Source organism: Diospyros lotus, chromosome 6 (genome assembly GCF_014633365.1).
Source record: "Diospyros lotus cultivar Yz01 chromosome 6, ASM1463336v1, whole genome shotgun sequence".
Classification (NCBI taxonomy): Eukaryota; Viridiplantae; Streptophyta; class Magnoliopsida; order Ericales; family Ebenaceae; genus Diospyros; species Diospyros lotus.
Window position 1 is genome coordinate 36,981,468 of NC_068343.1, and position 16,571 is coordinate 36,998,038.

Sequence of the window (16,571 nt, forward strand, 5' to 3'; positions counted from 1 at the left end):
TTGCTTCCTTCCCTTGCCCTGGGCACAACCTTCTTCACTTCCAAATCCCCTAGCCTGGCTAGTCTTGCTTCTATAAGTGCATAACAACTACATCTGCACTGCAATCCTACCAACTTCTCAAAGCAACTCCTGATCTTGAACTATTCTTCTTCTTCTGTTAAACTAGGTGCTAGCTACACCCCGCACAAAATCTTCTTAGTCCTAAATTGATCAGTGGTCCTACTATTCCTAGTGGGAAGTTTCTTGACTTCTACCTATAAAAACATTGCAAAATCAAACAATTACAACAAAGGAAACAAACCTATAAGCATACAAGCCACGAATGGAATAGGTGTTATAAAAATAAGTGGTATTTCTAATGGTTTCCAAACGTTTCCAATGCACATTGTTAGTTTACAAACCTTTCTTTTTGTTTTTATATTGGTTATGGCTTTATAGGCTTAGTAAAAAGCTAGTGAGGGGCTTTATACTCATGCACGTGATCTTGGGCCAACACAAGGGAAAATGGAGATCCCCACCCCCACCCCCACCCCCACCCCCCCAGGTGTGCGAGATATACACAAGGGCTATTTTTTAATGTTTGACCTTATCTTGCCAGAGGTCGTTTTTAACTAGTCTTTAGCTTATTTGGTCTTTCTATCAGTCCATTGCCTAATAACTGACTTTGAAGCAAGTATTTTACTATTATTTTCTTTGTAATCAATCTTCCTTTTACTACCTAAAATCCCTCAACCTCCAACCCGCCTTTATACTGGTCCTTCCAACCACTTTATATAGTTGAAAAGTAACTCTTTCTTTTATCCTTCTCTGCTAGTTCTCTTGTTCTTTGTTGGCTCTTGTGTTCCCAAGTGAGTGAGTACAAATGTAATTTGGAAGAGTTTGTTGTATCTTAGGAGGATAGCCACTTTAACCTTCTGCATCTTTGAGGGGGTGAAATTATTGTTAGAATATAGGTATGGCGATGTAGGTAAATATAAAAATTTTTGCACATCAAACATGCACAACAAAAGTCATAAATACACATACCATACACAGATTGGGTATTTAAACAACACGATATTTCATCCTATGAAATACAATAAATAACATATTTGTAGTCCGATATCAAGTAGGTGTAAAAACTATTTCTACACTGAGACTGATTCCACCTCAAGTTGTGATCGGTCTAGTTTGTCCATACCTAGTCAGCTACATGGTACCATGTCGCAGTTCTCATCCCGTGCTAGTTTGAGGATGTTGATTCATCAGCACCCGTGTGTCTCATCGAACTTTTCAAAATTTTTGCGCGTAACAATTTTGCACCTCTAATTTTCTTAACAGAAACGGACGCAAAACAAAAGCTGACAGAGGAAGAAGAAATAGCCAAGAGAAGCCCCTTGAAACCTTCTAATTCTCCCAGATTTTCTACCTCCCGATTTCTACCCTCCCGCTTCAATTTCATGCTATGTGTAAGGCACTAAGCTTGGCTAAGGTGACACTGGGAGTCAACTCCCATCCTCAAGCCAGTAGACTGTCGAACAGTCGACTGCTTGTACTAAGGTAATCAACTCTCATGTTATTTTTGAAGCAATTGTAACCTGTTCCTTAACTTTTAACGAATTGCGTCATTAACGCTTAATGATGTATCATTAACAATTAACAATGTCAGAGAAACAACAAGTGCACCGTGTCGATACTAGATGCCATGCTATATGGTGTGTGACTTTTTAGATTCACTGTCTGCTAGCAAACATATAACACCAAAATCCATTTGACACTGGCCGAAACACCTCGACTCATCACGAGAATCTCTTCATATTCTGGTAATGATCTGAAAGGTCCTAGGAAGCGCTTAGCAGCGGTCTAGGACAATATAGAAGGCAATGAACTCTAACTTCAAGTGAGCCTATTTCAATTGACAATTACAATGTACTATAATCTTTCCGTCACTCAATGTCCCGACCGAGCGAGAGTTATGGTGTGATAAACTCTCAAACTCAATAACTATGTGTCCGATATTATCAACATGACTAGATGACACCTCAGGAAACACTTTCCTAATTAATCATACTACTTTGGCCAATAACTTTTATATCACACTAACAGTAGACCACAAAGGACATTCATCTCATCAGTGACGATAAGGGTGACATATCATATCCCTGAACACCTATCTTTATATAACAGTAATAAGAAACCACATAGACGAATGTCCCCACCTCACAATTCGATGATTTGGCGCATTAGCAAATCCCGCACACCAATACACAGGCAACTATGTCATTTCAAGTTTAAAGACCAATACACAATCACAACTCGATGATAAGATCATTATTCACAATCATCAGTGTCACATTCAGTGTATTGTTCTCCAACAACCACCCATGAGTTTACTAGAGACATCCCCATGTCATATGGTATGTGACTCACCACCCCTAACCGTTAGTATCTCATACTAATTAAGGTAGTAAATATCGTGCCAGTTCATAATTAACTAATCAGAGTACCCATTCGATTAATCTAAAGACTAGGAATATTTAAGAAATCCCGTTACTTGAGAACTTCATCATATATTCTTCATGCCTTAAGAATAAGACTCTCAAAATAGGAAATCTAAAGACTCATTCATATTACAAACTGTAGAGTTTAATGAATGAAGATAAGCTTGCCTTTTATTAATTATATACAAAGATACATCGCATATATTTATTATATTTGTCAGATGTCATCTAAATCTAATATTATGGCACATCACTAACAATCTCCAACTTCCACTAATGTTGATTTATATCAAACACAAAATTAGTGCATCACCGTCGGCATGTATGGAATATCCATCTTCTCAAGATGTCGATCAAGCTGTGACTAAATCATGGCTTTGGTGAATGGGTTAGCTATATTATTCGTCGAATCTACTTTTGCAACTATATGTCCCTACATGCGATAATCTCTCGAATGAGATAAAACCAATGTTTAATATGTTTGGACTTTTAATGAGACTTGGGTTCCTTTGCTTGTGTAATAGACCCATTATTGTCACAATAAAAAGGTACTAGTGACAAAATGGATGGAACCACACTAATTTTAAAAATAAATTTATGACTCTAAACAGTTTCCTTAACAGCATCATATGCTGCCACATATTCGGTTGTAGTGATTGAATCCGGTATGGTTTCTTGCTTGGAACTTTTCCAGCTCACAGCATCACCATTCAAGAGAAAAACAAAACCAAACGTTGATTTACAATCAACTTCTGAGTAAAAATCCAAATATGTGTATCCATCAATATGGATAAAACCATCTTCATAAACCAAAAACATGTCTTTAGTTTTTCTCAAGTACTTTAGAATATGATTCACTGTGATTTAGTGATTTTCACCTAGATCTAACTAATATCGGCTAACCACATTGATTGCGAAAGCAATATGAGGCCTTGTACATATCATTGTATACATTAGGCTCATAATTGTTGAAGCATAAGGTACCTTACTCATACGATCTCTCTCTTCAAGAGTGTTGTTCGTGATTTTATATAACCCACGAATAACAAACAAGTATACGCGGTCAAGACAAGTAAAGTGATGAATAAGATATCGTTCTCACGGAGATTGGTTACTAATCTTTTAAATACTAAAATTATTCATAATTAACTATATTTGGACAATTGATTAATTAAGAAAATTAATTAATATATAACTATAACAATTAACTAAGAATTAAAAATCAATTGGTTAAGACCTAGAGTTTTCTAAATTCACCTAAGCAAATCCACTTTATCAAATTATCTCAATTTTTGGTTGATTAGATTACAAATTATGTCAATGAAGCACTTTAATTTATTTGTTAGCCTATGTCTAGGTCTAATAAGTTTATTCAACTAACCTAACTCACTATATGTCTATGTGAATTAGAATTAGAGAACACATTAAGAATAAGTACTTATTATATGAAAATATTCATTACAAATATAATCACAAATTGCACATGTAATCAAGTGAATGACTTCCCCAATTAACATAAGTTATTTTGTCAAAAGTCTATTTCTTATTTATCTATGTCTAGCATCATAAGAAATATCAAATCATGTAATTGGTGATCAAACAATTACAAGCATTAAGTTTAGAACAAAATAAACATAGTTGATGTAATAATCACAACCAAAAATTGAGTAACCAATAAAGTTTCAACGCATAGGATCCTTTAAAAACCCTAGACAATTATTTAGCCACTCATAATAAATAAAACATTCTCAACATTAATCAAGAGTTGCTGCATAATTGAAATCCTAAACAATTAAAGAGAAACAGAAAACAAAAACTCAAAAGAAAGAATGAAAGACGCCCCTATCCAGAACAGATCCAATAATTTTGCCGCTTGCGTCCGTTTGCTCCTTCGGAGGAACAACGCGTTCTTGATTTACTGTGCGCGGCTGTTCAATTTCTTTCTATTGCATTGCAATTCCGCTGCTGCTTCTCCTTAATTTCCTCTTGACTATGCGCCATCCCAAAAGCCTTTAATTCCTCCAATTCCCTACGCCGTCCTTGTCTCCAAAAATTCTCCTTTCATCTATGCGCATATTATAATATATATGCATACATATGGGCTTAGTGTTAGGATCTCAAGTCTCAACCCTTGAGGCTCAGGCCGCACCTGGCTCAGACAGCAACACGGGAGTTGGCGCAACTGGCGAGAGTTCTCAGCAACCCGATAGCAGTGACAAGCAAGCTGCGCCAAGTGAGGCCCCAACCTACCAAGCAGTGCACCAGCAGGCGCCATCTGGGGCCCCAGCCCAGCACCAGCTTGCACAGTCAACCCACAGTGCAGCCACAAGGGGCCAGCCTAGCCCAGCATGATCAAGCCCAGTCCAGCAAGCCCATCAGCCCATTTCGTCCAGCCATCAGATGAAGACCAAGAGCCAAGTCAGTTCACTTGATCTGGCTCCTTTAATAGATACATAATTGCATACATTATGTACTTCCTTTAATTGCTCTTTTATTTTCAGCATTCATGTATCTCTTTGTTTCCAGCATTATTGCTTGCATTCATGTAGATGCTTAAGTTACAAATCTGCATTCATGTACTTAGGCATCTAAGGGGTCATTGCCAGCCACTATATAAGGCTTTGATCTCCTTTCATTTGAGGCTAATGAGAAATCAAAAACGTAACTAGTGAAGTGTTCTTCACAATCCCGATTTCTACCTTCTATCCTGTGATAGTTAGGCAAAAATCACCCTTCTGGGAACCAGGGCATCCATCATTGGTGCTCTCGTTGAGAGTCTGCCCACAGTCTCTTTTCGAAGCTCGGTGCTTGGAAGACGTTTCCAGAAGTTGTCTATCCAACGGTCATCCAACAATGGCGGGAGGACAGACGCACAAGGACCGTATTGAGAATTTGGAGAACATGGCCAACACCATGGACGAAAAATTCTCACGGTTGGAGCGGACGCTACAAAATCTGACCATCTTGGTGGAGCAGCAACAGGCACCAAGGCACAGCAGTAGCCGTTCATCTTCCCACAGGCGGCGATCTGTTGCATCAGCAAACCACAAATCTGAATCGGGCTCTGATGGTGAATTCGAGACAGACGCACGAGGCGGCAATTGGAATCCCACAAGCACCAACCGGCCAGCCTTCAAACCACGCCTACAATTTCCCACATTTTTGGGTGAGGATCCTATCTCTTGGCTCAATCGTGCCAATTTATTTTTCAAGTCACAAGACATGAGCAGCAAGGAAAAGGTGGAGCATGCCGCCTATTACCTTGAGGGTGAGGCGAGCCATTGGTGGCAGTGGCTGTCACGCACCTATGACAACCAAGGCAGGGGCATCCGTTGGAAGGATTTCGAAATGGAGGTACGCACTCGTTTTGGCCCTACAGGCTACGTGGACTATGATGAAGTCCTGTCAAAGATGCGGCAGACAGGATCCTTGAGGGACTACCAGCGGGAATTCGAAAGGGTGGCCACACAAGTCAAAGATTGGCCAGAGAAGGCCTTGATCGGGGCATTCATTGGGGGCCTATTTCCGGATATTGCTGCAGAAGTCAAGCTTCACCGACCCACCACGATGCGCCAATCAATTGATATTGCTCGGCTGAAGGATGATCAACTGCGCGCCACGCGCAAGGCAATGGCATACAAAGGGCCAGCCATGGCCGGATCCAGTTCTGGGGCGCCCAAACCCAAGCCACCGCTTGCACCACAATCCGCAACCAGCAAGCGCATACCACCAAGCGTCAAGCGCCTATCATGGGATGAGATGCAGAAGAGGCGTGAGCAAGGCCTCTGTTTCAACTGCAACGAAAAATTCACCCCGGGCCACAAGTGCAAGATGGCCCAATCATTTCTGATCGAAGTTGAAGAGCCACCAGAGGAGGAGGAATATGAAGAGTCAGACCCACAAATGCCTTATGACATGCTTGCAGCCAACAGCGGGGTGGAGGCCGAGGATCTGCCAGAGGTGTCCCTTCATGTGCTGGCAGGATCCGCTGGGCCACAAACCATGCGGGTGACAGCGATGCTCAAGGGCAAAGTTGCCAGCATGCTGATCGACAACGGCTCAACCCACAACTTCATCAGCACCAAAGTAGCCCACAAGTTACAGATTCCGACTACCATCATTGAGCCATTTGAGGTGCGAGTCGCTAGCGGGGAGCGCCTGGCATGCACACAGCAATGCAAGGCAGTAAGTCTTAAAATCCAGCACATCTATATTTTTGTTGATTTATATGTCATACCCTTGGCCGGAGTAGACATAGTGCTGGGTGTACAATGGTTGGCCCAACTGGGCAAAGTTATCTTTGATTACAAGCAGATGGCCATGGAGTTCACTTTAGGGGGCCGACAGGTTCGCCTATCCATGCAGCAGGGCACTCCTAGGGCAGTAGAGGTGAACGTGGTGCAGAAACTAATTAGGGCTGGCAGTGAGTGCTATGCCATACAGATAGCATCACAGCCACGTGCATCCGACAGTTTCCAATCCACCGATGTACCGCAGCTACCCACAGATGTTCAGGTGGTCTTGGCTAAATTCCCCACAGTGGTGCAGGAGCCCACAAACCTGCCACCAAGCCAGCCTTTCGACCATCGCATCCCATTCTTGGATGAGCAACCCATCAACGTTGCTCCCTACCGTTATGCCCACCATCAGAAAGAAGAAATTGAGAAGCAAGTCAAGGAGATGCTTCAGAAAAATCTGATACGGCCTAGTACAAGTCCTTTCTCATCACCAGTTTTGCTAGTCAAGAAGAAGGATGGGACATGGCGCTTCTGTACAGATTATCGAGCCCTCAACAAAGCCACAGTTAAGGACAGATTTCTGATTCCAGCCATTGATGACATGCTAGATGAGCTAGCAGGATCCACCATTTTCACCAAGTTAGACTTGCGGGCAGGCTATCATCAAATCAGGATGCACCCGGGAGACATACACAAGACAGCATTTCGCACGCATCATGGGCACTACGAGTACATGGTCATGCCCTTCGGCCTGTGCAACGCACCATCCACATTTCAGGCGGCCATGAATCACATTTTCCAGCACATGCTACGTAAGTTTGTGCTAGTATTTTTCGATGATATCCTGGTTTATTCGAAGACTAGGGACCAGCATTTGCAGCACTTGGAGCAAGTCTTGAGCATACTAGCCCGAGAAAGTTTCTGCATCAAGCTGTCCAAGTGTGCTTTTGGGCAGACCGAGTTGGAGTACTTGGGGCACAGGATCTGCCCTGAAGGCGTCAAGGTAGAGCCACACAAGATTACAGCCATTCAGTCTTGGCCGAAACCGAAGAATGTTTCCCAACTGCGAGGATTTTTGGGACTTACAGGCTACTACAGGAAGTTTGTGCAGCACTATGGGGCCATTGCTAGGCCATTGACGCAGCTATTGAAGAAGGATAAGTTCCAGTGGACAGACGATGCTGACCACGCCTTTGCCGCGTTAAAGCAAGCCATGACATGCACTCCTGTCTTGGCTATGCCAGATTTTGCACAGCAGTTCGAGGTTCACACTGATGCCAGCAACATTGGCATTGGCGCAGTATTGGTGCAGCAAGGTCGACCAGTGGCCTTCCTCAGCAAAGCACTTGGCCCAGCCAAAGCCGCATGGTATGCATACGCCAAGGAGATGTTGGCAATTATTGAGGCAGTGAGGGTATGGAGACCCTACTTGATGGGGCAACAATTCAAAATCGTGACTGACCAGCAGCCTTTGAGGCATTTATTGGAGCAGCGCATAGTGACCCCAAACTAGCAGAAGTGGGTGGCAAAGCTGATGGGGTATGACTATGAAATTGTTTACCGACCAGGGGCGCAAAACAAGGTTGCTGATGCCTTGTCTCGACGAGATGACAGCCCTCAGCTATTGCCTATCACGGGGCCAAATTGAGCAATTTGGCAGCAGATCAGAGATGTTTTAGCCACTGACCAGCGCAGCCAGGACTTAATTGAAGCCAGCAAGGACAGTGAGACTGCCAGCGACTATGAGTACCGCAACGGGCTACTGTTATACCGAGGCAAAGCTTATGTGCCAGATGCTGATGACCTGCGCACTACCCTTGTGCAGCACTTCCATAACTCAAGGGAAGGAGGACATTCCGGAGTTTACCGCACATGGCAGCGACTCAACCGACTATTCCATTGGGAAGGCATGAAGTAACAGGTTGCTAGGCACGTGGCAGAGTGCGACACTTGCCAGCGCGCCAAGAGTGACTCGACCCAGCCTAGCGGTCTATTACAGTCATTGCCCGTGCCGGAGCAGATTTGGGAAGACTTGAGCATGGACTTTGTGGAAGGCCTGCCAAAGTCACAGGGGTACTCTTCTATACTTGTTGTAGTTGACAGACTTAGCAAGTATGCCCACTTTATACCCCTTGTGCACCCCTTCACTGCACAGTCTATTGCAAAAGTATTCATGCAAACAGTGGTCCGCTTGCACGGCCTACCTCGGACCATCGTGACAGACAGGGACAGAATTTTCACCAGCCATTTTTGGAAGGAGCTTTTTAAGACTATGGGGACCGAACTATCAGACAGCTCTTCCTATCACCCACAAACCGACGGTCAAACTGAGGTAACCAACAGAACTTTGGAGCAATACTTGCGGTGCTTTTCACAAAGCAACCCGCACACATGGGCCGACCGTATCGCATGGGCAGAATATTGGTATAACACATCTTACCATCAGTCTCTGGGGCGCAGCCCATTTGAGGCAGTGTATGGGCGAGCACCGCCAACATTGGTGTCTTACACGCCGCAGTCTGCCAAGATGGACACTGTGGACCGAGAGCTTATTGATCGAGATGAGCTGCTGGAGGAGCTCAAGACCCACTTGTCCAAGGCACAGACCCGAATGAAGAATTACTATGATCAGGGGCGACAAGACCGATAGTTCCAAGAAGGAGACCTGGTCTATGTGAGGCTGCGACCACGAAGGCAGAAGAGCGTCACACTTGCAGCCAAGATGAAGCTTGGCTATCGTTATTATGGGCCTTACAAGATTTTGCAAAAGATTGGGCAGGTTGCATACAAGCTGGACTTGCCAGCTGATACTCGAGTACATCCGGTATTCCACATTTCCCAACTGAAGCGCAAAGTAGGCAACTTAACCGATGTGGTGCATGACTTGCCAGAGCTCAACGAAGACACTACACTGCTAGTCCAGCCCTTGCGAGTCCTAGACTACCGTGTGGTCAAGAAGAACCGGAAGAAGACACCCGAGGCATTGGTTCAGTGGGAGAACATGTCGCCAGAGGAAGCAACTTGGGAGTCAACCGAGTACTTGGCCTACCAATTTCCGCATCTACATCTTGAGGACAAGATGCTTCCGAAGGGGCGGGGAATGTTAGGATCTCAAGTCTCAACCCTTGAGGCTCAGGCCGCACCTGGCTCAGACAGCAACACGGGAGTTGGCGCAACTGGCGAGAGTTCTCAGCAACCCGATAGCAGTGACAAGCAAGCTGCGCCAAGTGAGGCCCCAACCTACCAAGCAGTGCACCAGCAGGCGCCATCTGGGGCCCCAGCCCAGCACCAGCTTGCACAGTCAACCCACAGTGCAGCCACAAGGGGCCAGCCTAGCCCAGCATGATCAAGCCCAGTCCAGCAAGCCCATCAGCCCATTTCGTCCAGCCATCAGATGAAGACTAAGAGCCAAGTCAGTTCACTTGATCTGGCTCCTTTAATAGATACATAATTGCATACATTATGTACTTCCTTTAATTGCTCTTTTATTTTCAGCATTCATGTATCTCTTTGTTTACAGCATTATTACTTGCATTCATGTAGATGCTTAAGTTACAAATCTGCATTCATGTACTTAGGCATCTAAGGGGTCATTGCCAGCCACTATATAAGGCTTTGATCTCCTTTCATTTGAGGCCAATGAGAAATCAAAAACGTAACTAGTGAAGTGTTCTTCACAATCCCGATTTCTACCTTCTATCCTGTGATAGTTAAGCAAAAATCACCCTTCCGGGAACCAGGGCATCCATCACTTAGCCCCCCTGCACATTCACGGCACTCACTTAATAATATCATTATAATATATATAAGTAATGTAATATATAACATATAATATATAATATGTAATATACAATATAGTATAATATAATATATATAAAATTTAATATGCTGTTAATTATATTGATTTTATTTATATTATAATATTAATTGTTTTTAATATTTAATATTTTTTTTATTTTTATTATAATATTAATTTAACATATTAATTTTAAAATTAATTTTATAATATCCTTTTTTTCTTTTCTTTACTTTTTATGCCAAACTCTTTGAATTTATTTCATTTGCTAGATTCCTACAAAAAGATTAAAATAATATAAAATTCATATAAACACATTTTTTATAGGAAAATAGCACAAAGTTAAGATAAAATTTAGATAAAACTATGCATATAATTAAACCCGATCAAGTGTTTGGGGACATATTGTTAGAGAGATGAACCCTAGGTCTGATAGGCAAAAGACCATTCTTAGAATTTAACATGCTAAACCGCTTTAGCATTTTCTCTATGTACAAACTCTAAGAAAGACCTATTACTTTCCTTACTCTATTTCTATAAAGTTGAATCCCTAAAATATAAATAGCATTTCTCAAATCGTTTATGGAGAATACTCTAGACGACAAAACTTTAGTAGACATCATCATGTTTATACTATTACCCATAATAAATATATCATCCACATATAAAACTAGGAACGTAACATTATTCCCACTAGCCTTCTTATATATACATGGTTCATCCAAATTTTTCATATAACCAAACTCTTTGATCTTATGGTCAAAACAAATGGTCTAGCTCCTCGAAGCTTGTTTCAGACCATAGATAAATCTTTTAAGCAAACATACTTAACGAGAATCAATAGACTGAAAACCACGTGGTTGTTCCATATATATCTCTTTCTCAAGAAACCCATTGAAGAATGTCGTCTTGACATCCATCAGCCAAATTTCATAGTTATAGTACGTGAAAATAGATAACATCACCCTGATGGACTTTAGCATAACGACTAGTGAAAATGTCTCATCATAGTTAACACCTTGACGCTGATGGTATCCTTTAGCTACCAATCGAGCCTTGAAAGTTTGAACCTACCCATCAACACCAATTCTTCTCTTGAAGATTCATTTACACCCTATATGACGAGTATAAGCAAAAGTTGACACTTCAAGGTGAACTAGGAAAGTCGTCTCGAGTTTCTACTCCAAGTGTTGTGGAGAGTGTTGAGAAAGAAAAATCCCAATCCATGAGGACAAAGTTGCTTATTTCTCATTTCAAAAAGTATAAGACTGCTAGTGGTGGAAAGCTAATTGTCACAGATTTCCTATTCTTTCATCTATGCCTCATGATGTGTTAGCTATTTCAGTTTCCACTGTTGCATCCTAGTTTACTTTTAACACTAAGGGTTAAGTTCTTGATCCATTTAGGAGTTCTCTAACTCCTAAAGTTATTGAAAGTTTGATATATACTCAATATTGGATTTGGACATCTACCACCATAACGAGTGTTGAAGAAAATTTGGAAAATGTTGAAAAACTTAAAGAAGGTAAACTAATTTTTACATTTTCTTTAAATTTTAATTCAATACTTATTACTTTTAAATTAATTAATTAATTTTATATATTATTTTTAAAACTAATAAAGATTACCATAAAAAGCCTCACAAGTATGAAAATTTAAAATTTTGAAGATCTCATGCATCTTTAAATAATACAGGAGATATACGCAAGGACTATTTTTTAATGTTTGACCTTATCTTGCCTGATGTCGTTTTGAATTAGTCTTCAGCTTACTTGGTCTTTCTATCAGTCCAAATAACTATCTTTAAAGTAGATATTTTACTATTATTTGCTTTTGAATCGATCTTCCTTTTAATACCTAAAATCCCTCAACTTCCAGCATGCCTTTGCCTATAAATACTAGTCTTTCCAACCATTTTACATAATTGAAAAGTAATTCTTCCTTTTATCCTTCTCTACTAGTTATCTTGTTCTTTGCTGCCTCTTGTGTTTCCAAGTGAGTGAGTTCACACCTAATTTGGAAGAGCTTGTTGTACCTTAGAAGGATAGCCACCTTAACCTTCTTCATCTTAGAGGGGGAGAATTATACTTAAGTTTAGTGATCATCGTCACGCCTCAACCCCTACCCTGTTTTCACTTAATCACATTTTGTAGTCAACAAAAGGAAACCAAAAGAAAAGAGTTAAAAAAAATCGAGTTATAGGTATTCTTTTTCTTTTTCCTTAATGAATAAAAAAGTAGATAGAGAAAATCATAACATGTAACTAGGTGAAAAACAACTACATACATAGCTATTAAAGGCCTCAAGCACTGGTAATTTGTGTCATTAGTTTCGCATGAACAAAAATTTTAAGCTACATCAGTAACAAGTAGTTGTCCACCATGACACCCTCTACATATGTTTCAGATATTTCTTAATGAGAATTGTGAAGCAAACAAACAAAAATCAGTGCCCCATTTCAATTTAGCAGCCCAGTGTCTGACCTAAGTAATTGAGTAGGTTATTAATGGATCTTGCTCAAATTTCAGTATTTCCAAACTAGTAGCCTGCCTGTCCACGTCATAGATTGGAAGTTACTGCAATATATTGTTACATGGACTCGGGCATGGGTATCAGATATTATAACATATTCAAAAAAGTCAAACTTATTAATTTTAAAATATGAAAATAAGTGTCCAAACATTGAGATGGGTACAAAATACCACATAGAAAACAATAAATCTCACTAACCTATCTATTGTGACCTGTGGACAATGTTGTCCCAGGCTTGAATGTTCATTGGGCAAATAAACCAACCCTGTGAGGCTTGAAAGTCTTGTTTGGGACAAGAGCTCGTGTGGGACAAGATTCTGACAACTTGTGCTGGACAAGGTCCTGGCTTAAATATAGTATCATAAATATAGTCTTATATTTGGGCCAAACTATTCGATACCAAAAGTGGGGCCATAGCCTCCTTGTCTGGCATAAGGTGCTGAGCTATAGCCATCCTTGTGCCATGTTCCAACACAAGGACACTCCCCCCCCCCCCCCCCCCCCCCCCCACTCAAGGTGTTGAAAGGCAATCTCCCAGGATGACATCTCTTATATCAAAATAGTGCTTCAACAGGTAACTTTGCCCTAATCCATGCTTAACCCACTAGGCTGAATCACTCTCTGTGCTTGGCTAGGGAGATCGTGCAACTTGCTCAGCCACGTGTCCTTGTCCCCCCCCCTAGCTTGGGGTATAAATAGGAATCAACCCCTTTATTTTAAGGATCATTTTGGATTTGATATTTTAACCTAAATCTAAACACTACTTTCTCACATTTCATTTCTTTAAACTTATTTTATCCTTTTAACATGCTTCTTCAACATATTAACTAATTTAACATGCCTTCTAACTAAATTATAGTCTTGTAGAGTAGTTGGTTGTTTGAAGACCTTCTCCCAAACAAAGAAACAACTTGTCTTAGACTAAGATTAGCAATTCACACAAGGAAAAAGCTTCTACTACACAAGGGTCGAAGGTGTCCCACAGAATGATACCTGTTTCTTTAAGGTTTTGGAGCTACTCATTTGAAGTATCAAGTCATGTTACACCTTGCAATAGTTCTTCAAAGGTAATTCTTTTTTTTTTTTTTCTCTCACATAACATTAATTTTCTCGTGCTACCACCATGTTCTACCTCCACAAAGTTCATCCATTGAATATAAATTTTAATTGTTTTATTTCGGTAACAACACTATCCGTACACTTATTTAGTTATATAACTAAAACTTATTATTTAAGATCAATTGATTAATAACTATATATATATCAATAAATTTATTTTATATTTGACATTTACATTGCATTAAATTAATATTTTTTAAATTAGAAAGTTTAAATATATTCTTTTCTAAATCATAAAAAGAATATATATATTTTTTGATAGGCCTACTTGTATTTAAAAACTCAAATGAAAAGCCCACTTTGTCTGCACTAAAAAAGCTGACTTATTAGTTATTTAACACTTACTTCCTTCTGATGCCCATGACATTAGAAATGAGCTCTAATGCATAGAAACATTGAAACAATGCTATTTTGGCATTTCCAAAACTTTTCCTACCCTAAAACGCCAAGAAACACACAAAAAAAAAAAAAAAAAACTTTTTTAGGCTATTTCTATAAGTTTGAAAACATTTCAGGACTATTTCACTAAATATTGGAAATGTACAGCTTGTCCCAACAACCACGATAGAGATGAGAGCAAATTTCATCTCTAACTGAAAACTTTTAGCCTTAATATGTTATTCTTTCTTTATTTTGCTAAAAGCTGAAAGCTCTTAAGTTTTCTCTACTATTACCATCACCTTCCTTCTGTCTTCTCAATATTGTCTATAATGACCCGGTAGTGGGTCTAGGATACATTGTCATTGTTATTATGTGTGCTATAATTTGTTAAAATTGTGATTTATGTGAAGGAAAAATTATAAGTGTGATTTGTCAAAATGTCAAGGAAAAAACAAGGGTGGCAAGTCAAGAGAAATGAGGAAAAATTGTGGAAAAATCAAAGTGTAAGAAGGTTGAAAATGTTATACTCAAGGGTATTAGAATAAAATGATTTTGATCCTTACAAAATTTGTTTCCCAAAAACTCACAAAAATGATTTTGATTCCTATAAAATTTATGATCAAGGTGTTGTATACATTTGTGTATGCATGCTCTATATTTCCTTTTTGTCTAAACATCTTCGGTCGACTTAAGCTATGTGTTAGTTGATCGAAGTAAGGCAAAAAATGTGTACTTATCTATGTGTAACTTAGGTCGATCGAAGTTTATTTTCAGTCGATCGAAGTTGACCAGAATGATTTGGTTTCCATCTTCAGTCAACTGATAAGTCGACTGAACTTTTTGCCTAGAGTCACTGGTTAACTTCAGTTAATCTAAGCATTATCTTCAGTAGACTTAAGGCAACCAGATCATCGACGTTTGATTTTCAATTGACCGAAGATGTAACTTCAGTCGACCGAAGTTAGATGATCATCTTTGATTTCTCTTTTGTGTTTGATGCACGCCAAGAGGTATATTCCATGGTCATTCATTTCTTTGTACCCTATTACTCAGACCTGTAACACCTCATTTTTCTCAAGCGTGGCATAAACTTGGGATTTCGGGAATTATTTTTTTTTCCACAATTACTTAATCCAATATACATAAGCCATTTCCCAAAAATTTTGTTTCACCTTCTCAGCATATCAAACTTAAAAAAGAATAAGCTAAGACTGGTAACATCATCATAAATATGAAAGTAAGATCAAAACCTCAAATGGTACATAACCGTAATACTTTATTTATAACATAGAAACTGCACCATTGTTTAACATGACATCTTAAAATAAAATACATAGAGACTCATCTCTCAGGAGTAACAACTAAATACCTTCAACATAGTCAAAAGATATGCTAAAGACCTAATAATGTCTACATTTCAATAACTTATTTTCTCTTGTCGCCGCTACTTTCACCTGGAACGTTTAAATATTCCAGGAATATAGTCCAAATTAGATACTGAATCATCTAAACGAAGGTTCAAAATATTTTTATAAATATATGCAAGACTATGAATAAACTGACATATCCCGACATGTCCCAACTCAAGAGAATCTCACACAAGACTTAACCCATACCTTAGGGAAAGAGCAATCTCTTTAAAGGCAACATAACCATATTGACACAATGACATAATGCAGTCCTAGATTAAGAAGGGCAACATCAACGCATCTCCTCGACACCACGGGAACAATTGTTACCACTCTTGTCACGGGAGGGTCAATATTAACGCATGAACCCAGGTATCACACCACAACCACGTTAGGGATTATGTTCCCACTCAAAAACAATCTGAAAATATTACCCATTTTCAATGCACATGCCAATGCCATAACCATAATATGTAATGATGCACCACATAAAATGACATTTCAATGCGTGTATTTCTATGCACATGTAAATAAACATTTTGGATGAACCATTCACATGAAATCAACCTATCACATGTCAAATCATTTGTATAAAACCACCCACAATAAACCAAGT